Below are 23,820 nucleotides of genomic sequence, written 5' to 3'. Positions count from 1 at the left end.
GCAGGTAGTGAAGACGTACCCTTACATTGAAAATAAATTAACTTCTAACCTCTTTTTTTTTTTTTCCAATTTGTGGTGATGAGGGAAATGTTGACTGATTAATTTCTGAAATTAGATATTTAATATATATTCCTATGTTCACTTGTTGAAAACAAGAGGTCTGGCTATAGTCCTGATTCCACAAGCTTGTAACTAAGAGGAATCATATCGATTTTTCCATATTATCAGAAGGTCCATATGTGGGTCATAAAAGGACATGAACATTTCCTTAAGCAGGGCTTCCATTTCTTACCCTGGCAGTGGACCTAGTACTTCAATTATCTAGTGAGAGACTCCTAGATGTGTCATAGGAAAGAGGCTGACCTTCCAAAGCTCTTGACATCTGGGAGCAGGAACAGCTTTGGGTAGCAGAGAAGAAATAATAGCTAACCTATCAGTCTGCCTTCAGTAAGAGAAGTCCTGCAGGCTTATTGCTCCTGCCTCTGCCATTACTAATGGTTGTCACTATGGGCATTAGTGCAGAGGAACCTCAGGAGGAATGTGCAGAACCGAATGGCTGGAAAAAAACCCAGAAATGGGGTCACAGTATTTGAGACAACTGAGTTAATATGAAGATAATGTGGAATGTCTGCATGCAGATTCAGTGTTTTTCCCCTTACAAATAACTGAATAAATAAACTCAAATAATTGACTTTTTGTCTTTTAACCTAAATTAAAATTTAATGTTCACATTTTACCTGGTCATTGTTTATTATTCTATGGTACCACCAGAACTAAATCATTATATTTAATTCTTGCTTTCATGAACATTCCATATCTTAGCCTTCTGAATCACTTGTGACTTGCTTTGGGTGCAGTCAGTGAGATACAATGTATGAAAGGTGCTACAGAAATAAAATGAGGCCTGGTGAGTGTTTCCTGTCTGTAGGGTGCTTATATGAAATACTTGTTTTCACTTAAAACCCTCGCGGTCTTCCACCACCCTCTCCTGAACAGATTGTCTTTCTGTAAAGCAGAGTGCTTTCAAAAAGAACAGTCATTTTTCATTGAGTTCTTAATCCATAAAATTTGAATCCCTTTGCAAGATGAGAAACCAAAGTAGTAGTAAGAGAGTGTATGAGAGGTGGGGGGGGGGGGTGCGAGAGAGAGAGGAGGGAGGAAATTGGGGGAGGGAGGGGAAAATTGTCCACCAGATGTCTGATCCCACTGTGAAAAGGTTTTCATTTATAGGGTTAAAAAAGAATGTGGAACCCAAGGGGACTTGGTGGGGAGGGGAAAAGGGCTAGAAGAAAATTAAAAGCATATGTGATCAGTATACAAGATTTTAGGGGAAAAGAACAATTGAAATGAATGTGTACTGTTATGTGCATAAACAAGTATTTGGATCCATAAGTGGCATTAGAGGAGGTCTATAAAACTCTTGAATGGAGTGGAATGAAGTTGAAGTTCCTGGTTAAGCCTGAGTTAAAAGCTGGACAGGCTACCCTAGTACAATATATGTACATTGTGAAGTAGATTTGGCTCTTAATACAGCATTTTTTTCCCCTAAAAGAGGTGGTCAGTGGCAGCTGGTGCCCAGAATAGCTGGTGGGAATATGGGGAACAATCTCCCTGCAAGGAGATTATATTTTTCAAGTGGAAAAACTGATATGCTCTGGTCAGTGGATGGGTGGGGGGGGGGTACAGAGACAGGGCGGGGTGTTTGTTGGGGATGAGGGAGAAAAGGAAAAGAGGTACTGTCTTTTCTCTTCTCTCCTACCCATTCTCCATTTCCAACTGGAGCACTTCACAGTTAAGAGCAGGATAGACGATAATAGTATATTTATCATTGTCAGTCTTCACTGTTGTCTCCTATTCCCAATCTCTTCCCTTCAAATCTAGCTCTTATCCTATGAACTCCCTCCTCCCCCCACACCACCAACTGACCTACAACTTAATTCACCAGTGACTTCTTCCTTGCAGAATCAACCATGCCAACTAAATCCATCCCTTCCTGAGTCAGAACCTCTCCAACCCAACCCCTATGGGCTCAGGAACACTCCTCACCCTCCTTACTTAACCTCTCCACAGCTCAGAGCCACACCCTCAGCTCTTAACCCTTTCCCATCGTCGGACAGTCCTCAGAGCAACCCCTACTCCTGCCTCACACCCAAGGTTAATCATCTTGCCCCCTCCGTCAGAAATCCTATATTTTGTGCTGGGTCTGGAAAAGCCGGAGCAGAGGTAGCAGGAGGATGAGTGTGCAATCTGAGGTAGTCCCTATTCCTTGCTCATTTTCTCCTCGGACTGCTGAGTGCAGCCTACATGCTTCAGGCCAAGAAGTCCCTGTGGAAACCACATGTATTGCAGCCTCAATAGGCTGGAAAATGTCCAGCCCCTGCAAGAGTTTCCCAGTGGCAGCACGTGGTACAGAACCCTGCAGCAAATCAGCCACAAAATGCAGTTGTGACAATATTGGGAATTATTTATGTCATTGGTCCCTGGTGGGGGTGGTGATGTCTGGTCCTCATGAAACCAGCGCAACTGTAAATGACACCTGAATGTTTCCTCGGGTGGAGTAGTTGCAATAAAAAATGTTAGTTAAAAGACTGTAGCAAACACACTGAAGAGAAGGTTCTTGCAGACCCAGGAAAAGTATGTTTTAGACTGACTCAGGGCCGGATTCCCCACCCTCACTTGTGCTGAGTAGTACCTAACTCTGAAAATAGTCCCATAGAAATGAATAAGGCTATTTATAGAGCTAGGCACTATTCAGTAAAGTAAAGGCATCAGAATTTGGCCCTGTGAATGTTAGTTATACTGAGAGCTTCCCTAGGGCTTCTGGAGATGGTAAATTCTACTAATTAGGTAGAGTAATCAGAGAGATTAGCATTTCGGTTGAGTTATTACTGTTCAACTTTTCAAAAGTTGATAGCAATAGATCACTTTAAAAATTGCCTTGTATACCTAATTGTATCTTTCCTTTCTTCCTTTTTCCTTCATGCTGATATGGTTTTGTTGGTTAATAGCAAGGAGCACTGATTTAGAAAAAATGGCTAATACTTCTGCTCTCACCCAGAAGGGAGAACCTCTCTCTTCCCCTCCCATTATTGTATGATTACTTTCTGTACTTTTCCTGACCAAGAGTCTGGAGTCAATTTGAAATAAATGTACATGTTAGCGAATAGCTGTTTATAATGGAGGGTTTCTATCTTCATTCAGTTTCTATGGTCTAATATTTGCCAAGTGTTCGACCATGACTCCTTGGCATGCACTTGGAGGGCCAGACGTGCCTTTCGCTAAGTGGTCGCCGCCGCCAGCTACTCTCACTAGATGTGGTGAGGGTTGAGTGAGTTGCCAGCACCAGCTGCAAGCAAACCACCCCTTATAGTTGTGGCTGTCTCCTATGCAGAGATACTACCTGTTACACTGCATCATGGGGGTGTATGGGGTGAGTTTATGTGATCTTAAATAAGAAAAGGCGTAACTGGAAGTTCAGATATAAAAAGGTGATGTGTCTGAATAGTGATAGTATTTTATTATATCTCATTGTTTGTCTCACTGTTCGACTGGAAGTCCTTGTGTCCTAGGCACTGTATGCATAGTAAGAGGCAGTCCCTGGTAGAGCCCTTCAACCTGACCTGAACCCACTGGGACCTGACTCCAAGTGCAGGTCTGGGATGGGTGGGGCGGGAAAACAACCGGACCATCTTGGTCTCAGGTCAGGTCCGCTGTCCTTCTCCTGCCCCCGAGGTCAGTGTGGCAGAGGCTGCATGCCACCACCACCTTGCTGCACTTTGTGTAAAGTGGAGCATGTGGGTGGAAAAGTCACAGCGTCCCTCACTCCGCCGAACATTACTGCTACTGTGCTGACCCCACAGGCTACGGGGAGGAGAGCTGACCCCATAGGGAGGAGGAGTCGAACTCACAGGCAAGAGGCAGCAGCATTGACTCAGATTCCCGGAAAGGGTTGGGAAATAACTTGATCCTTTCACACTGAGTGGACTTGGGTCAGGCCTAATTAGACTTGTAGACCCTGGTGCAAAGACCTTTTGATCTAAACAGGTAAGACAGACAAAGTATGTCTACACTGCCATTAGACACCCTTGGCTGGCCTATGCCAGCTGTCTCGGGCATGTGGGGCTGTATAATTGTGGTGTAGATGTTTGGGCTGCAGCCCAGTGTCTGGGACCCGCCCACCTTGCAGGGTCCTAGAGCCTGGGCTCAGGCCCAGCTTTGGACATTTACACTGCAATTGAACAACCCCTTAGCCTGAGCCCCACCAGTCCAACTCAGCTGTGACTAGAACCCATAACTCTTGATTCCTAGTCCTGTGCTCTATCCACTAGACCAAGCTGACTCTCAGCCAGTAGTCTTCGGTACCAGGGCTTGATTAACCAATATGTTACTCCAGTGTTGTGCTGGTGTAGCCATTGATTTCAATGGATTTATACTAGTGTAAAATGTAGGAAAAGAAATGGAGCATCAGGCCCAAGATGTAGTATTCAAATATGCGATAACATTGCATGTTGCAGTGTAAGAGATTAACAATGTTATCGCATATTTGAATACTACATCTTGGGCCTGATGCTCCATTTCTTTTCCTACATTTTACACTAGTATAAATCCATTGAAATCAATGGCTACACCAGCACAACACTGGAGTACGTATATAAGCCCCTTCATTTTCAGTTTAAACTGATTTTTACTGTAAAATCCCGGGTTTTACAAAAAGCATTATTCTTGGGTTTTTTCCAATTTTCACCCTATTTTTGTATCATTCAAATATATAAAAAATAACTTGTTTTATTAGGAAAATACAATACATTGCATGAGATATATGTATTATGAGACTACATCAGTCTGCGTGTATATGCAAATCTGCCTGTTGAAGGCTATGTATTAGTCTAGAAGACACACACAATAAACAAACAGGCAGGCATGCAAGCTCTGAAGTGCATATGCATCTGAATGTACTGCTGAATCTCACGCCTACCACATGCATATTACAGGCTGTTAGCAGATAACTGTTTAAAGATCTGACACACGAAAATGGGAAGAAAATGAAAATCTGTATCAGAATACGTTTCAGAACACGTATATTCAATTCAAAGAAATATTCAAAAGTTTAAAAAGAAACAGGAGAAAAGGATGAAGTTGAGTGTATGCGCTGCAAATGGTGTGTTCCAATTATTAAATGTAAATATTTATAGGCCTATAGTTCTGTCTACAACAGTAAACTGTTTATTCAAATTAAAAGTTTTATTTGGGTATTAGAGAGAGAGTGGTTTTTTGTTTTTAAACTCAGAGGTGGCATTGTGTATTGAGTTCTGTTTTACTTCTGTAGCAAACCACATTGAATTCCATTAATCAAAGCATTAATCTACTGAATACTTTTTCCCCCGTCCTTCTGTCCACCAAAATAAACCCTGATATTTACCCAGAAAAATTAATATTTTTTCCACTGATTTTCATCTTTTTGTTGTTGTAATAAACACTGATGAATTCCTGGGAAAAATTAAATAAAATAAAAACCAAAAATGAAGAGCTCTGTATATATAAAAAAAGAACAATAATGTTGTTTCCATGTATTGGAGCACTATTGTAGTACAGCTCTAGTTAGTAGCTTTTCATTCCTTTACCAAACCTTTTTCTCCTAAAACTAGTAGCAAATTTTAGCAGATTACAGGAGTGGCAAAATAATGTTTTTGAGCAACAATTTTAGTTGAACAGTAGTTGACTAGTTGAGCAGTAGTATTAAGAGCAGAGTTAAGATGATCCAGGGGGTATAAATAGGGATAACATAATGAAATTGAGGAAAGGAAAAACTAGGCTGGACAATTAGGGGAAAATGTGCTAACAGTGAGACTTATTGGACTGTGTAAACAGTCTCCTTAGGGAGCTAGTAGAAAGCCCATCAGTTGAATCATTTAAAAGTTGACTAGACAGAGCACTCAGCAGTACAATATAGGGAACAAACTTGGGGTGGGGGTGGTGGATATGGATGGAAAAGTTGACCTAATTTCCATCTCTGATTTCTATGATTTATTAAAGACTTTTGCAGGCCTTCTGCTAGAGGACTACTAATGGAATTTGAAACATGGCAATTAAAAGGGTCCTTTAATAGTGTGCCAGCACACTGTTGTTTTTGATCACTTAGTTGTAGCATTAGTGTGGATAATTCTCCCCATTGCCGCAGACTGAACAGATTGCAATTACAGGCAGGGATTTCCAGTTCATTTTAGCACTACTATTCATACTGGTTTAAATTCTATGTTGAGTCGCAGTCCTGCAGTCCTGTTGCCTTCAAAAAAGCCTCAGCTGCTGAAGGGTGGTTTGGCTGTTGTAGTTTATTAAGAGCTGTGAGGCCTGATGCTGCTTGCGGATCCTTTGAGGTGGTGTGCTGGGGAAGAAAAGACCTCCACTGAGAGAACCCTGATGCCCTGAGAAAGGAAAAAAAGACAGCCGCTACCCACTTCATGCAGAGATGTAAATATATTCAGTTAGACTCTCTCTGCATATATTAAATGCATGTCTACTTATATATCTGCATAACTGAATATACCACATCATTAAATATTGATGATATGGGGAGATACTGCACTCTCCAAAGTTGCATCTAAAGCCAGCCTGATTTTGACCCATCCCTACTGACCCTAATTCATACAAAACTAAACCATCCACCTGACATTTCACAGGCATAACCTCATACCTGGATAAAAATTCTCACTTATTTTCTTAATGGGGATAGTGGGACTCTTCTTTCCTAGGTTGTTGATGCTTTGCCCTCTTGCCTGCTTGTGTATACTGCATGCAGCTCAGAGAAGGAGCTTTTCCACAGACTGGATCACTGAGCAGCTAGTGGAGAAGGGAAAAGAAGACGCAAAACAACTGTGGATCCTTCCTTGAAATAACAGGTTTCCCGTTCTTCTAAGATCCTGTGTTTTGTTTTTTTCCTCCCCACACAGAGTGCTCTCAGTGGTCTGGTCTGCAGGCTTAGCCAAGAGGCTATGTCTACACTGCAGTTAACATCCCACAGATGGCACCAGGTGATTTGGACTAAGGGGCTGTTCAACTGCAGTGTAGATGTTTGGGCTCGGGATGATGCCTGGGCTCTAGGACCTTATCACTAAAGTAAATATCTTGATTATGCCACCATCTCTACTTTTCCCAGGCTTTGCTCAGTGTATTTACAATAAGCACAAAACTGAAAGAAAAGCTGACTTTCACATTTTTCATTGAGTCAATATATTTTTTATGGAGAATGATGAAATTTATGTTTTCTCTTAAATCCGTGCCGAATGTTTAATTCTGTCTCCATCATAACTCATGAATAAGAATGAATAAGACTCCGTGTTTGTCATGGAGGTCACGGATTCCGTGACTTTCCATGACCTCTGTGACTTCTGCAGCAGCCCAGTGTGCCTGGCCTGGGGGCCGCCTGAGCAGCGTGTGGGGGGCTCAGGGCTGGGGGTTGGGGTACGGGACTGTGCTTACCTGGGGGGGGGGCTCCCCAGAAGGGCAACAGGAACTCCTCTTCCTCATCTCCTAGCTCCATGTGCTGCCTCCACCCGTAGGCACTGCCCTCACAGTTCCCATTGGCTGTGGGAGCTGCAGAATCAGGGCTTGGGTGGAATGTAGGTAGCACGTGGAGCTAGGAGATGAAGGTTGCCGCTTACCAGGAGCTGGATAGGGAGCCTGCCCCATCTTCCCCCTGCCCCCGAGCACCTGCAGTGCCCTCCTCCAGGCCTTGATTTCCCCCCCCCCGACCACCCGTGGTACCCCCATCCCTGCCGCAACTCCCTCCCCAGCACCCACGAGGTCCCCAGGGCAGCCCTCCTGAGCCGCCACCCTCCCCCCCAGTTTTAGTCAGGGATATATATATATTAAAAGTCATAGACAGGTCATGAGCTGTGAATTTTTGTTTAGTGCCCATGACTTTTACTAAAAATACCTGTGACTAAAATGTAGCTTACTCATGAATGATTTGGCCTAGAAACACCAAATGTGTTTGGTCTTGATGAAAGTGGTGCTTTGACTATCCTTGGAGGTTATGAGGGAATTTTACATAGTGAAAGCTGCTTCCTCATGTTATGAAAGGTGCCCCCACTGGAGTTTCTGACTTTGCACAGATTTAGTGGATTTAAGACAACCTGCAGCTGCCCACTGAATTTCTTTAACTCCTTATTTCTTCCATCAAAATGCATGCTGGTAGATCAGCAGTGGGTGGGCAGAATTAAGGTTGTGTAGGTTACCTTAACTCTGTACTTCCATACTTCCTAATTTATTTATTTTTAGGTGAATCTTTACATACAACTTCCATGCTATCAAACATTTGTGCTTTCTGAGAAAACAAATCTTTCCTTAAAAGCCTTTCCCATTAAGTAACAGATGGACAGTTGCAAGCTTAACTCTAGCTTATAGTTTTGTTTGTGTTTTGTTTCTTGGTGTTTTTTTCAGGTTTGGGATCACAGAGTAGGTAATGCCATCTCTTCACTGCACCCAATTAATGAAGAGGGAGATGCAGAGTTAAGCAACTGTGGAGGGATTTTGGTTTGTACAGTACTCAGTACTTTAGAATATGTTTACACAGCAGCTGAGTGCGAGCCTACCAGTCTGGGTGGACAGACTCAAGCTAGTATGCTAAAAATAGCAGTGTGGATGTTGCTGCGCTGGTGGAGGCTCGGGCTAGCTACCCTCCACCGCTGCAGCCGTGTCCACACTGCTCTTTTTACCTCAAGCCCTGGTAGCATGAGTCTGCCTGTCCTGGCTGGGAGGCTCGCTCCTTGCCGCAGCATAGACAGACATACCCATAGAGTGCTAGTCCATGAGTAGGGCTCCTAGATGGTATGGTAATAGAAGTGATTAATAATAAGGATGGTATTTTTTTTTAAGTCATGCTTAAATTCTTTCTAACGTTCCGTTAGCAAATGGTTTGCTATGGAAATATCTACATATTTAAAAGGCTCCTGTGAGGTAGTTTTGAAAACATGTTTTGCATCTATGCTTCGCTTGTAGATTACGTTTAAAATGTTTTTAATTAATGGGAGTTGTGTACTACCACTGCATTGATTAAAGATGAGTGTAGACTACATAACAAGAACATCTGTATCAAAGTAGATTCTTTGCCTGTTGCATTCAGTCCCTACTGACTGCTACTTTCTCTTTAATTACCCTCTAGTCAACAAGAGCAGTGCATTTCCTGCATTCCCTCATTGTTCTGAGAATCTCTCGCAACAGTAGCAGCTGTACTGCTCCACTCTGCTTTGCTATTTGCCCTTCCTTTTTTCACTGACATTTTTGTAATCTTGTCAGTGTTTATTCTGTCTGAAGGGTAAGGCAACATGTAGGAATGAGGATGCCTGATACTCCACTCTGATTTTGACACATTACTTTGAAAAAACTCATTCAAGATGCTTGGCCCCAAACTTGACCTGCCTTTGTAACTGTTTGCGAAAGTCTGTGCAAATATTTGTTCCCCCTCCTCCCCAGAATTGAAACACCTCTTTCTATGGTGTTTTTTCATAGAACAGATACCAGTATGTATTCAGTGTTATAGCAACAAACCATTGTGTACATACCATGGTGATACAAATTTCAATAAGGAGACAGATGTCATTTTCTAGCTTCCAGGGGGTTATAAACTGTTAAATAGATATATTTAGATTATTAAAAATGCCTTGCCACATTCCTTTTAGGCAGCTCTGGGGCTGGTTGTCTCTGTTCATAACCCCAGAGTTGAGGATATGTTTCCTTAATAATGTCCTCTCAGCTTATAAAGTTGTAAAAAAATAAAAACGCTGTGGGATGGAGCTTGGCAAATGAGCCAAGGTCTCAGCCAAGGAAATGCATTGTCTGCTAATTTTCTCAACAAAACTGGTTCAGCTGAGTGCAAGTCTCCCTTTCTCTGTTTTGGATGCTTTTCACACTGGTATGATGTGGGCAGATTTGATTTTTGCAAAATAGAATTTGATAAACCGTTATTAATTTCGGTGGTGTAGGAGATTGGAATTAAAAAGCTGCTAAAATAGTGATTGAATGGTAGTTATTGTGCATGAATGGTAACTTAAAAAATAAAATAAAAGTTTATAGAGTACATAACCTTGAGTATGAATGAGTTTGCGTGATAGCATGAACAGAATGGCTTCCTACTTAAAAATTACATGAGCACTCATCAGAGGTGTTAGCTAGGCCATTATTCAGTCCTTGACCATTCTATTTGAAGTCCAATATCTGGCAACCCATCAGGCCTTGAATCCCACTGTCCAGTGATATCGGGCTTTTGTTTCTAGCCCTCATAGATTTCTAGCCCTCATAGATTTCTATAGAGCTGATTTTGATATTGTGTGATGACATGTATAGAAAAGCAATTTTAAGTAAGCTTTTTTCAAGTTTTACTTGTTTTCTCTGTGAACTCAGTACTGTTGGACACCTGATAACAAAGGCACCTAACTTTAAAAATAGAGGGATACAAAATGACTTCAGACATTATTAAAATATTATTTCTGTAAAATATGTAACATATGCTGAAAATCTGATGTGGTGTGGAATAAATGGTTTTTAATGCTCTCATGGGAGGATGTACTTAAGTCACTCATGGTTTCAGTGCTTGTGAGTAATAGAACCATCCCAAATTCTTGTGCCCCATTCCTCACCAGCAAAAGAGGGCAGCTGTTTGAAACTTTGCAGAGGCTTAGAATATTAAAAATAGTCCAGTGAAAGATAAAATAAGTGAGCAAAATACAGTGAGGCATTCAAAGATGAGTTTATCACACAGTTCCGCAGTTTATTACAAGGAAAGCACCAGATGTTTAAGGCACAGCACACTCTCTATCCCTCAGAGAACAGGTAAAGCAAGCTTCTTCTCTCATTCCACTATGCCCAAAACCAATGCATCCTGCACATGGTGGTGTCTGCACATGGACTGCAATGCATAGGAAAGTGAGAAAGCAACATCACTTGCACAATTTCCACATAGAATCCTCATCTATTGCTGTAGCCTCTAAAAACCAAGCTTCATTTGCCCAGTCCTGGTCCAGATGTGACCTACTACCCCCTGCCCTGGCAAGTCACAATTGTCTGGCGTTCTATAATTGGCCAGTGATGGGAGAAGGGCGTGTGTTATCCTCCTCATCATATAACCAGGCCCACCACTTGAGGGTTCTGAGCAATGCAATTTTTTCCCAAGTAGTTGTTTGTATTTGATTTTTACATACAGGTAGTATTGTTACCAGAAACAAATGAATCATAATGGTAGCGCCCATCATGTGCTAGACACTGGGACAGATTTACCAGGACCACATCAAAACAGTAGAGCAGACTGCAAACTCAAGTTAGATGGGTAAATTTAATTTAACCCTGCATTAGTGCATTGCTAAAGTTGCACAGTGAAAGCCATAAAGTCAGGAAATGGAAAAACTGGAGATTAGACCACCAAATTAACCTGGCTACGTTGCTCATTTTGTGTGTTTGATACATGTGTTAGGTGATTTAAAGATAATATTTTAGGCTGAATCTATAATGAGGAAAACAGAAGTAGGAAATACATGTGAAATGCAGCCAATTAATGATGTATTGGAATATTACCACTTTCATTTCCTGTAATTTGTATATGGTGGAATCTTAACTTAAACAAAACAAAACAAAAAAAACCTTTTAAACATTTTCCCCCAGAGTTTTTAAGGAGTTGGAACGGGGGTGGTCCCGTCCCCTTGCCCCCCAAAAAGCGCGAGAGATTTAAAATGAATAAAAAAGGGAAACAAGTACAATCTAAAGCTCTTCACTTGAGAATCATATAAGGTCCTTACTCTGGGAATTCAGGTGGGAAGAGGTTAGAAGCTCTGCTGACTTTGCCAGGGTACCTTGTAAACTCCTTAAGCAGCTACAGTAGCAGAACCCTCATCATAACTTTCCAAAGCATTTGCATTTGACGTTTTAAACAGTTCATACTCTCTCTGTGCTCAAAGGTGATTTTTAAAAAATCAGTTTAAGGTAAGGAGATAGAGGGAAGGAGACTTTCAACTGTGTTTTTTGAAAGAATTACTAATACATTATTTCCCCCCTTAACCCCCTCCCTCCAAACTACTACCACAAGGAAAAACTCATATATGACTTGTACATCATCCTTGGCAAGGAGTGATATTTTTTAAAACTTGACATGGCTGAAACAGAATTATTAATCCTTTAGGAGTCTACAGAAAATATCTAGCTCATTTTAGCTGACAGTTTTCTGTGTAATTATTAGAGTTGGCTGGAAAACAAGAATTGTTACATGAACATTTTATTTTGAGGTTTCCATTCTGATGCAGAATGAAACCAAGACCTTAAAAAAAATTATAGAGAATCCTACCCCAGAATAGCCAATAACCCAGCAGTTAGGGCACTCACTTGAAGTGTGGGAAACACATGTTCAAACCCTGCTGTGCCTGATTTCAACTTGGTCTCCCACATCTCAGGTGAGTGTCCTAACCAATGGGCTCCGCCTAAACCAAAGTGGAACCAGACTGCTGGCAATTAACATTAAAAAGGTTGATGGGGGGGAAAGCTGACTGCAGAGGAGCACGTGGATCGGACAGAGCCTTCTCTTAGAGGAGAGTCTGTTGATAGAGATTCTCTAGGTTTTAGTCAGGAGGAGAGGATGGAAGAGGATAAAGTAGGGGCCAGATCAGACAAGAAACATTCACATAAAGAATCCGACACATCAGAAAAGGGCAGACAAATAAACAGTGACAAGTTTTTGAAGTGCTTGTACACAAATGCTAGAAGTCTAAATAATAAGATGGGTGAACTAGAGTGCCTTTTGTTAAAGGAAGATATTGTTATAATAGGCATCACAGACACTTGGTGGAGTGAAGACAGTCAGTGGGACACAATCGTTCCGGGGTACAAAATATATCGGAAGGACAGAACAGGTTGTGTGTGGAGCGGGGTGGCACTGTATGTGAAAGAAAATGCAGAATCAAATGAAGTAAAAATCTTAAGTGAATCCACATGTTGCATAGAATCTCTATGGATAATAATTTCATGCTCTAATAAGAATATAACATTAGGGATCTATTATTGACCACCTGACCTGGACGATGATAGTGACGATGAAATACTAAGAGAGATTAGAGAAGCTATCAAAATAAAGAACTCAGTAATAGTGGGGGATTTCAATTATCCCCATATTGACTGGGAACATGTCACCTCAGGACGAAATGCGGAGACAAAATTTCTCGATAGTTTAAATGACTGCTTCTTGGAGCAGCTGATACAGGAACCCACAAGGGGAGAGGCAATTCTCGATTTAGTCCTGAGTGGAGCACAGGAGCTGGTCCAAGAGGTAACTATAACAGGACTGCTTGGAAATAGTGACCATAGTATAATAACTTTGAACATTCCTGTGGTGGGAAGAATACCTCAACAGCCCAACACTGTGGCATTTAACTTCAGAAAGGGGAACTATGCAAAAATGAGGGGGTTAGTTAAATAGAAATTAAAAGGTATAGTGACTAGAGTGAAATCCCTGCAAGCTGCATGGACACTTTTCAAAGACACCATAATAGAGACACAACTTAAATGTATACCCCAAATTAAAAACCACAGTAAAAGAACTAAAAAAGAGCCACCGTGGCTTAACAACCATGTAAAAGAAGCAGTGAGAGATAAAAAAGCATCTTTTAAAAAGTGGATGTCAAATCCTAGTGAGGTAAATAGAAAGGAGTATAAATACTGCCAAATTAAGTGTAAAAATGTTATAAGAAAAGCCAAAGAGGAGTTTGAAGAACAGCTAGCCAAAAACTCCAAAGGTAATAACAAAATGTTTAAGTACATCAAAAGCAGGAAGCCTGCTAAACAACCAGTAGGGCCCCGGACGATCGAGATACAAAAGGAGCACTTGAAGATGATAAAGTCATTGTGGAGAAACTAAATGAATTCTTTGCTTCAATGTTCACGGCTGAGGATGTCAGGGAGATTCCGAAACCTGAGCCGGCTTTTGTAGGTGACAAATCTGAGGAATTGTCATAGACTGAGATGTCACTAGAGGAGGTTTTGGAATTAATTGATAAACTTAACATTAACAAGTCACCGGGACCAGATGGCATTCACCCAAGAGTTCTGAAAGAACTCAAATGTGAAATTGCGGAACTACTAACTATGGTTTGTAACCTGTCCTTTAAATTGGCTTCTGTACCCAGTGACTGGAAGGTAGCTAATGTAACACCAATATTTAAAAAGGGCTCTGGAGGTGATCCCGGCAATTACAGACCGGTAGTCTAACATCAGTACTGGGTAAATTTAGTTGAAACTATTGTAAAGAATAAAATTGTCAGACACATAGAAGAACATAAATTGTTGGACAAAAGTTTCTGTAAAGGGAAATCGTGTCTTACTAACCTATTAGAGTTCTTTAAAGGGGTCAACAAACATGTGGACAAGGGGGATCCGGTGGACATAGTGTACTTAGATTTCCAGAAAGCCTTTGTCAAGGTCCCTCACCAAAGGCTTTTACATAAATTAAGTTGTCATGGGATAAGAGGGAAGATCCTTTCATGGATTGAGAATTGGTTAAAAGACAGGGAACAAAGGGTAGGAATTAATGGTAAATTTTCAGAGTGGAGAGGGGTAACTAGTGGTGTTCCCAAGGGTCAGTCCTAGGACCAATCCTATTCAGCTTATTCATAAATGATCTGGAGAAGGGGGTAAAAAGTGAGGTGGCAAAGTTTGAAGATGATACTAAACTACTCAAGATAGTTAAGACCAAAACAGACTGTGAAGAACTTGAGAAAGATCTCACAAAACTAAGTGATTGGGCAACAAAATGGCAAATGAAATTTAATGTGGATAAATGTAAAGTAATGCACATTGGAAAAAATAACTCCAACTGTACATACAATATAATGGGGGCTAATTTAGCTACAACAAATCAGGAAAAAGATCTTGGAGTCGTCGTGGATAGTTCTCTGAAGACGTCTGTGCAGTGTGCAAAGGCAGTCAAAAAACCAAGCAGGATGTTAGGAATCATTAAAAAGGGGATAGAGAATAAGACGGAGAATATATTATTGCCCTTATATAAATCCATGGTACGCCCACATCTCGAATACTGTGTACAGATGTGGTCTCCTCACCTCAAAAAAGATATACTGGCATTAGAAAAGGTTCAGAGAAGGGCAACTAAAATGATTAGGGGTTTGGAACGGGTCCCATATGAGGAGAGATTAAAGAGGCTAGGACTTTTCAGTTTGGAAAAGAGGAGACTAAGGAGGGATATGATAGAGGTATATAAAATCATGACTGGTGTGAAGAAAGTGAATATGGAAAAGTTATTTACTTGTTCCCATAATATAAGAACTAGGGGCCACCAAATGAAATTAATGGGCAGCAGGTTTAAAACAAATAAAAGGACGTTCTTCTTCACGCAGCACACAGTCAACTTGTGGAACTCCTTGCCTGAGGAGGTTATGAAGGCTAGGACTATAACAGGGTTTAAAAGAGAACTGGATAAATTCATGGAGGTTAAGTCCATTAATGGCTATTAGCCAGGATGGGCAAGGAATGGTGTCCGTAGCCTCTGTTTGTCAGAGGGTGGAGATGGATGGCAGGAGAGAGATCACTTGATCATTACCTGTTAGGTTCACTCCCTCTGGGGCTCCTGGCATTGGCCACTGTTGGTAGACAGATACTGGGCTAGATGGACCTTTGGTCTGACCCAGTACGGCCGTTCTTATGTTCTAGCCACTGGGCTATTGGCTGTTCTAGATGGGTGCTCTCACACTCATGCTTTCCCACACCTACCAGAAATTTCATTTGGGACTTGAAAAACTGTCTCATTAGTTGTTGTTTTTTTTTTCAACAGAAAACCATTTTGTTGAAACATTCCCAACCAGCACTAGTAATTATTAAACTGAACAGCTAGTATGTAATGTTTAGAAAAGACTTTTCTGTGTGAATGTCCGAAGGTAAGGCATCTTAGAGATACTCAAGAAGAAAATCAACAACCTCCTCAACAATAGTGTAATTTTAAAGTTAATACATTCCTTTCCTGTGATGGTTCCCCCACTTTGTTTAAATAGCAGATAAGTTTAAGAAAGGTGCAGCCTTAATCTCATTGTAAAGCATTCTGTAGTTCCAGCAACATGAAAGCTGGATCAAAGTATTCACTTTATCTGTGACGTACTAGGCAAGACTTAAAGCCAAAGCATGTTGTGACTTCTGAATGTTTTAAGACAAGACAAGGGAGTAACTGACCTAGAATGTTCATCAACAGGCTAAACAATTGCTTCATGGTAATGTTTTATTGGGATTGTTGATGGACATTTGCCAGTCTTACTGTGAATAGAGTCTTATTGTGAATAGACTGGCAAATGTCCATCAACAATCCCAATAAAATATTACCATGAAGCAATTATTTAGCCTGTTGATGAAGGTTCTAGGTCAGTTACTCCCTTGTCTTGTCTTAAAACATTTAGAAGTCACAACATGCTTTGGTTTTCAGTTTTGCCTAGTACGTCAGAGATAAATTGAATACTTTGATCTAGCTTTTTTTCTCATTTGTGAGAGTACCACTTCAACAGTAGAGCAGTGTTGCTTGTTTGTATTCTGAAACTTCTGAGGGCTCCATCCTGATTTCTAATGTATGGAGTACAAGATCTGTAGTTTGAAAATAAGCTACTGCACAGCCTTGTTGCCAGCATCACAATGAATTAGAAGCAAGAGCGTGTGATAGGTTTTGCAAACCTCTCAAGCCGTATTTTATTTTGTGGACGCTCATCTAATCTAAGTTTGGCTTTTTTATCTGTCAGTTGTGTAATGTTATTCCTACTGTTTCTGTGCTAGGTATTGTACAAAGGATAGCATAAAACCCCCTACCCAAAAAGAAACTTGTCACAAGTAGTTATCGTAGTTGATATGTGGCATATAAACAGAGTACTTGTTTTCTTTTTATTTCAAGCATTTTCTCTCCTTTTTCAGTTGCCAATTGAGTAATGTTTAAGTCAATCAAAATTTTGCAGCCATGATGTTCAAATGGGCTCAAATTCAGGAAAATGAAGTTTATTCACCCCTATTCAGAAGACAGGATATTTACTGATGTGTGAAAAGCAGTCTCTTCAGGTGGTTGGATATATATGATCCTAATCCAAATTAAAAGCTGCAAAGCGAGATGTTTGGTCTTTCGCTTGCATTTATTCAGAATGGCCTTCCACACCCGAGCTACTTCATGGCAATACTGGTGTCTGAGCTTTAGAATTAAACTGAACATTTTTGGAAATGGTTGTGGGTATACTGTTCTTTTCAGAATATTTTGCCATTCATAATGTGGAAGAGTTTACCCACTTTCATCCACCATTCTTCAGTTCCATTTTGCACTCAGGCTATTAATAAATCCACTTTTTTAAATTAAATTCATTAATAAAAGATTACCTGATTTAGAAGATAATGAGCGCATTTAATACAAAACTTGAATCTCAAAAGGGGTGTGGTTCCCGTGCCTCGCTCTTAAAAACAGTAAAAAGAGCTTTTTTAGGAAATATTATAAAACAAGTGATGCATATTGGTACCATCTATGAGCGTGGCAGCTGGAAAGTTTAATTATAGGCTGGGGAGCCCTTCAGGGATTAAGGGAAGTGTTAGCAGAAGGGGTGAATGTTAATGACAGCTGTTTGCCGCAGGCCTCAAAGAGGCAAAGTGAATGTAGAATAAAAATAAAGTGTAGTGTCCAACATATGGTGGCTTTAAACATTTTAAAGCCCCAGCTTATTCGGTTCTTGATATATGAAACTGATTTATATGAAATCATTTTAAGAGCTTACGCAAGAGAATACTTATGTGTAAGGGAGAAAAATATGTGTTCATTTCACAAACAAGTGTGTTGGTTTGCTCCCTATTCAAGGATAAAGCATGAAACTGCATGACAGCACTTGCACATGACCAGATATAAATAAAAACTAGAGAATAAGCATTTTGCACCTTGAGTTTGGTTATCAAAACACTAATTATAATTGCAGTTGTGCTTGGAATCTGCATTAATGGTTAAAATTGGGTAATTCCAAATCCTTGTGCTCTTGACAGCAAATGGCATGGGGAAATCCTTCAGTTTCTATTAATAGTGCCCACTAGCATCACTGCATAGTTGAGGTTGGGTCAGTATTCCTTTAATGCCTTTTTTCTTGGGTGTGGGGTAGTTAATTATTCCATAAAATAATTTGATCTGGCCAGAACCTTCAAAATATTTTCCTTTTTAAATGCAAGTTCGTCCACAATAAGTTGATCACAATATTTTTTTATGCTTGGATAATGGAAGAATTGTTTTTAAATTGGCAAATTATTAATTCATGATATGCTCTAATCACTGTTGCTGGTGCTTTGGGAGGAGGAGGGGAACAATAACATGCCCAGATTATTTAATTTTGCATGGTGGTTATAGTACCTGTGTAGTAATTTCATTTCATCAGGATTTTTACTCTAAATACCTCAGAGAATAATGGCATTTAAAGAGATATTATTACTTACCAAAGAAGATCAGGTGTGTTAAAATCTGTCTTCATTAAATTAATAAAAAGTATAACAAATCTGCCGCATCTCTATTATAGATCTTATGGTGTGGAAGCATTGGTACATTGGTGTGGAAGTTCATTCCCGGGTACAAGCTAATTTAAATATCTAGCCATTATTTTAATATATTAAATAGTAATATATCTCGTACATGATCTTATTTGGAGATTTAAAAAAATACGCAATCTCAAGACAATGTATTGTAAGTAAAAAAAAAAAAAAAAAAAAGGAACCTACGTAATCACATACATAGCACACTTTTCGTAGCGTATCGGGTCTCTGGATATTCGAACAGTTATCCCTGGAGGAATTTGAGTATGAAGACTAATATTAAATGTATAGCTAAGAGATACGTCAGTGCAACTAACTTGCTGAAAAAGAATTAACAGTTTTAGTTTAGTATTGCTCATTTGTAATCTTTCATATTGTCTGTTAAACTTGTAGTCCAAAGCTGCTTGCTAGTGTAGCCACATGGCTCATGATCCTGCAGTCCTTACTCCCACAAATATTCACTACTCACATGAGTGTTCAATGGGACTACTCATGTGAGGAAGGATTGTAAGCTCAGGCCTACGTCCAAAACTGAAGCTCTTTTGCAGAAGTGAGTGATTGTTGGCTATGAGTCTAGTGCAACTACTTTTCACTTGACAGAAAAGGACAAAAATATTTACACCTCTTTTTTCTTAAAGTGCTTATGTTCCTTGGGAAACTATCTGGCAATGGAAGTAAAACACTTCACTTGGTATTTAAAATGCTGGACAAGAATTTGCCGCCAGAATTTCCTGTCTTTCTGAAGTGCAAATGAACAAAATCCAAAGAAAATATAGTGCAGTCTTGAGTATGGTGAAAATTTTTACACTTTAACCTCCTTATTACTTAAGGAAAGCATTCCCACATTCTTTGTCAGTAGGAAGACTAATGGAAGTCAAGTGATAAAGTGAGTTGGTGTTCAGCATTGGCAGCTCAGTCTGTCCCTGGAATCCAGAATACCATGAGTCAGTCTTAAAGTAGGGTTCAGGGTGTTTCAGATGTGTGTGTTTTTTGTTCGTTTGTTTTTTGTAACTCCCTCTCTCAGCTTATGGGCTGATTGTGCGGGTTTTATCTGATTCTTTTCTTCCTCTGCCTGATGTACCAAAGCTTGGAAAATCATATGAATTACAACAGCGACTCTAATAATAAGAAGATATCTCGCTGCAAAAGACTCCGTCATGTGCCCTGTTTTATCAGTATTAATGGAGTTTGATTATACAAAAATCCTTTATCTACATCCCTAAAATATTCTGGTTGCTTTTCCTGTTAAGAACTCCTAAACACCCAAGTCCACAGTAACATCTGCTAATCACAGCTTGAGGGAACTTTTCTCTAAGCTTTCACTAGAAGAATCCTTAGAATGCCAGTCATTGTTTAGCAACTGGTGCGCCAGTTTATGGGAATGCATCATGTAATTGTGTGTCAGCCAGTTGTCTGGCATCTCATCCAAATGACAATTGCAGGGGATAACCCGCTTTCAGATAAACTAAGTTTTTTTTGGTTTTTTTTGACTGATAGTTTCTTAGGGTCTGCTGTCAATTGAAGATATTTAATTGCTGAAACGGAGGAGATGGAGGAGAAGGAAAAGCAGCCAAGCCACTCCATAGTTGCTGGGGCTGCACTGTTTCCTAAGGTTCCTGTGCCCCTGTCCTACAGCGGTGGAAAGATCTAGTTAGTGGCACATCCTTCAGCTCCATGTTTATGGCTTCTCTGCTTTTCCTTGTCACAAATTCCTGTAGTGAGGAGATGAAGAGGAAATTGCTATGGAGTTGACACACCCTGCAGAGTTCAACCTCCCATGTAGCCTCTCAAAATTCTTCTCACCCTTCCCCTACAGTGCAATGAAACTGCACTGTGCTTGGTCCCCTCATAGCTCTAATGCTGTATGAGTGTAATCAGAATGATGTGATTCTTTTTTTAAAAAGCAATCACCTACACTGCATCTAATAGAAATGCTTTGGCAGAGCAGAACAAAATTAAGAACCCATAAAATCGAAACATACTAGACTTGGACCAGTGAGCATAAAGAAAAAAATCAGCCAGTGGCTGAGCATTTTTTAGTTGTGAGACCTAGCATACAATACTTTAAATGAGCATATTGAAGTGTAAAATGCACAGAATAACATGAAGTTTTAATCTGTGTTCGCCATTCTAATCCTTGGTTCAACAAGGGTTGAAAGCATACTTTTGCCAGCATGTTTAAGGAAATCTGAAGACTCTGTTGTTGCAAATAGCATCTCTCAGGAACCCTTTCTGATGTTGCAGTAGTCTCTGAATTCTGGATTGCATCTCAGTTAATCTAAACATGTTACAAGAAGTGACAGGTAGAAGGCAGTAATATATATTTAAATATTCTTGAGTGGGATCGAGGCCAGTGAATGGTATAAACCATCTTCTGCCTTTCTCATGGACATGGATTTACTCCTAATTTATTAATAAATTATGATACTGTCAGTGCTGCAACTCAGGTCACCATATGTCCTAGGAGCTCTTAAAACAAAGAAAGAGAGATTGACCCCCCCCAATATTAAAAGTGTGTATAGCACTGCAACAGACTGGCCAAACAATTATTCATTAATCCAACACTTCTCAGAGCCTAAGGCAGGTACTTCTTGTATCATTGTTAGATCGAAGGCTGATAAATGAAGGGGAGGGAGGAAATATTTCTAAGTAGTTGCATTCACTAGCACATTTTAATAAATAAGCAGAGGTAAACAAAAGAGAACACACCTACTTGAGTTTGCTTCAACTGGGTCTTGTCTGACAAAATTTACCATTTTAAACCATGGATGGAGAGTACTTCAGTGTTGTTCTGTTATGAAATATTTAATATATTCTGCTTTGTTCGACTAAGTAATATAATCAACAAACTAGGCAGGAAAATCTGATTTATATAGATGACGAATTCAGTCCAAAATATTACTAGAGAGTTTACCACCCCCCACCCCAAGACATCTTGCGTTAGGCCTGATCCAAATTCCATTGAAGTCAATGAGAGTTTTTCCATTGGCTTCAATGGGCTTATTATCATGACCAATGTGTAAATAGAAGGCATGTTGAAATGACCCCAAACTTTCTGCCCTACACACTTAACTGAATATAATTCTGCAGAAAATATATGTGTAACCCCTCTGCCAGGCTGAAACGATAGCAGCAAGGGCCAGGTTCAATACCTAGGGGTCCCTTCCCCACAACGTAATGCAGACCAGCTCGAGCCCCCACCGAGTGACCTGGGAAAATCTTACACATACCCCTGGGCGCCTCAAGGAGGCAATACTTCCCCTCTCGCAAGCACAGACTCTTGGTGTAGCAGAAAAGGTTTAATTACATAAGATAAACAACAAGAAGCATGAAATTTGGAAAATACCTCAACTGGAGTTCATAGGTCAAACCGTGAGCAAAGACCCACCCCAGCAAATTGGGCCGTGTCCTTCTCTCTGGGCCCTTGAGTCCAGCAACCCCCCTAAATCACCCACAGTCCCCAAAGTCCCACAATTCAAAAGTCTCTGTCCCGGGTCAGGCAGCCCAGAGTTCAAGAGTCTCTTTGCAGAGGTCCCCCTCCCCAGCCTAGGTAGAAAGGGGCACCTTACATGGTTCGGGGCCAACTGCCCTGCCTCTTCGTGGGGTTCTGCTTCCACTAGTCGTCCCCGCAAACAGCTCAGCTCTGCTTACTCTGTGGGCTGCTCCACTCTGCCAGCTGCTCTGGTCCACCAGCTGTCCTGTGATCCGCTCCAGCCGTCCTCACGAGCTGCTCAGCTCCACTCACCCAGTGGCTGCACAAACTGCTCCACTCCGCTCTGCCAGTACTGCTTCAGGCTCCCCCACTCATCAGCACAGTGCTCTCAGCTCAGCAAGTCCAGCTCAGCAAGTCCAGCTCTTCAGTGATTTCAGCTCCACTCATTAGCACAGTGCTCTCAGCTCAGCAAGTCCAGCTCTTCAGTGATTTCAGCTCATAGTAGGGGAGCCCCAGTACCAGTGAATTCAGCTCAGTAACCTGCATCTAGATTCTTAAGGGAATCAAAAGTTAACTCTGACATTCCACAGTGGAGAGAAGCATAGGTGGAACTGGTGCTTCTGGCTCACACAAGGAGCCTGCACCACCAAGTACAGATACCTGTCCCCAGCCTCTCTCTCCAATGGGTTTTGGAACCCATGTCCCCCGTCTAGGAAGCGCTATCCTCCTGACAATGAAACCCCCCATCACAAGACAATTTTGTAGTTCCCCATTTACCCAATCAGGGTGACAACATTTCATTGCTCCTGCCCCAATAACAATGAAATTGGGGGTCCCACAGCTGTGAAAATAATCATCCCATGCTGCTTTGCGGTATGCTAAGTGGGGTGGGAGTGCCAATGCAAATAACCAAAACTTCTTTCCGCACTCCCCATAATTTACCACCAGATGTCAGGGTGGGGCTCATCCTGACTCTGCATACATCTGTAGAAATATTTGTCCTCCAAAAAGTAGAGAAGTTTGGATACATAAACTGTTGAACTAAAATTCTTCTTCTCCACTAAGGCATGCCCACTAACTTGGCACTAAGTTGGATCAGTCTCTGGTGCTTGGAGACAGTCGTGCATCTCCTGTGTATTCTTACAAAATTGCTGTGTTTTGTTTATTGAACAAATTTATTGTAGAGAGATCAGTGTATGCAACTCAGAAAATAAAATGTGCTTATTTTATATTGGTATTGTCAACCAGCAAACCTAAATAGGATTTTACATTTTCCTTTTAGCTAAGGTTAGCTCAGCAAGCAGTGAGAGGTTAAAAATGGCAGAATAAAAAAAACAAAGTGCTCTTTATGGAACAGAATTTTACTCTTGTGTAGACTAAGTACAGTTTCTGTGACCTGGTCCTGCAAAAATGTGCATATGTGGTTAATTTTAAGCACTGTGACTATTCCCATTGACTTCACAGTATGTAAAATTAAGCACATGTATACATTTTTGTGGGACTGGGTAAGAAATTTGTGATTTTGAAGAGGACATCTAGGGAGTAATTAGGTTATGTCATTTTTAGTTTCAGGTGCAATAGACATGTGAATCTTAGATGCCAAGGTTTCCACCCCCACAGAAGAGTAAGATGATTTGCTGGAAGGCAGTATGTAGAGTTAGCAGGAAAGAAGAAATGTGAAATCCCTTGTTTTCTTCTTCCAGTCATTTGGTTAGCCACCAAACATGGCTGTTAGGAGAAGTTTGTTGGGATCTGGAAGGGAGCACTTCTCAGAATTCTTTGCAGTTTCAGCTTTCTTCTTTGATTCCTGAAAAGTTTGGGTA

General features: G+C 40.7%; 1 protein-coding gene across 22 annotated transcripts in view; it reads left to right on the top strand.

Annotated features, from left to right (window-relative positions):
- EPB41L3 (erythrocyte membrane protein band 4.1 like 3) overlaps nt 1-23,820 on the top strand; it is a 208,717-nt gene that overhangs the window by 78,226 nt on the left and 106,671 nt on the right. The window contains exon 1 of one of the 22 annotated variants that reach the window (XM_045003933.1): nt 8,511-8,532. The exons of the other annotated variants lie outside the window; for them this stretch is intronic. The gene's annotated coding sequence lies outside the window, so the exon portion shown is untranslated. Of the gene's footprint in view, nt 1-8,510; nt 8,533-23,820 lie in introns of those variants that run through there. 22 annotated transcript variants of the gene reach the window in all.

Source organism: Mauremys mutica, chromosome 2 (assembly GCF_020497125.1).
Source record: "Mauremys mutica isolate MM-2020 ecotype Southern chromosome 2, ASM2049712v1, whole genome shotgun sequence".
Classification (NCBI taxonomy): domain Eukaryota; kingdom Metazoa; phylum Chordata; order Testudines; family Geoemydidae; genus Mauremys; species Mauremys mutica.
The sequence above is the reverse complement of the archived record's forward strand: the minus strand, read 5'-3'. Positions and strand labels throughout refer to the sequence as shown.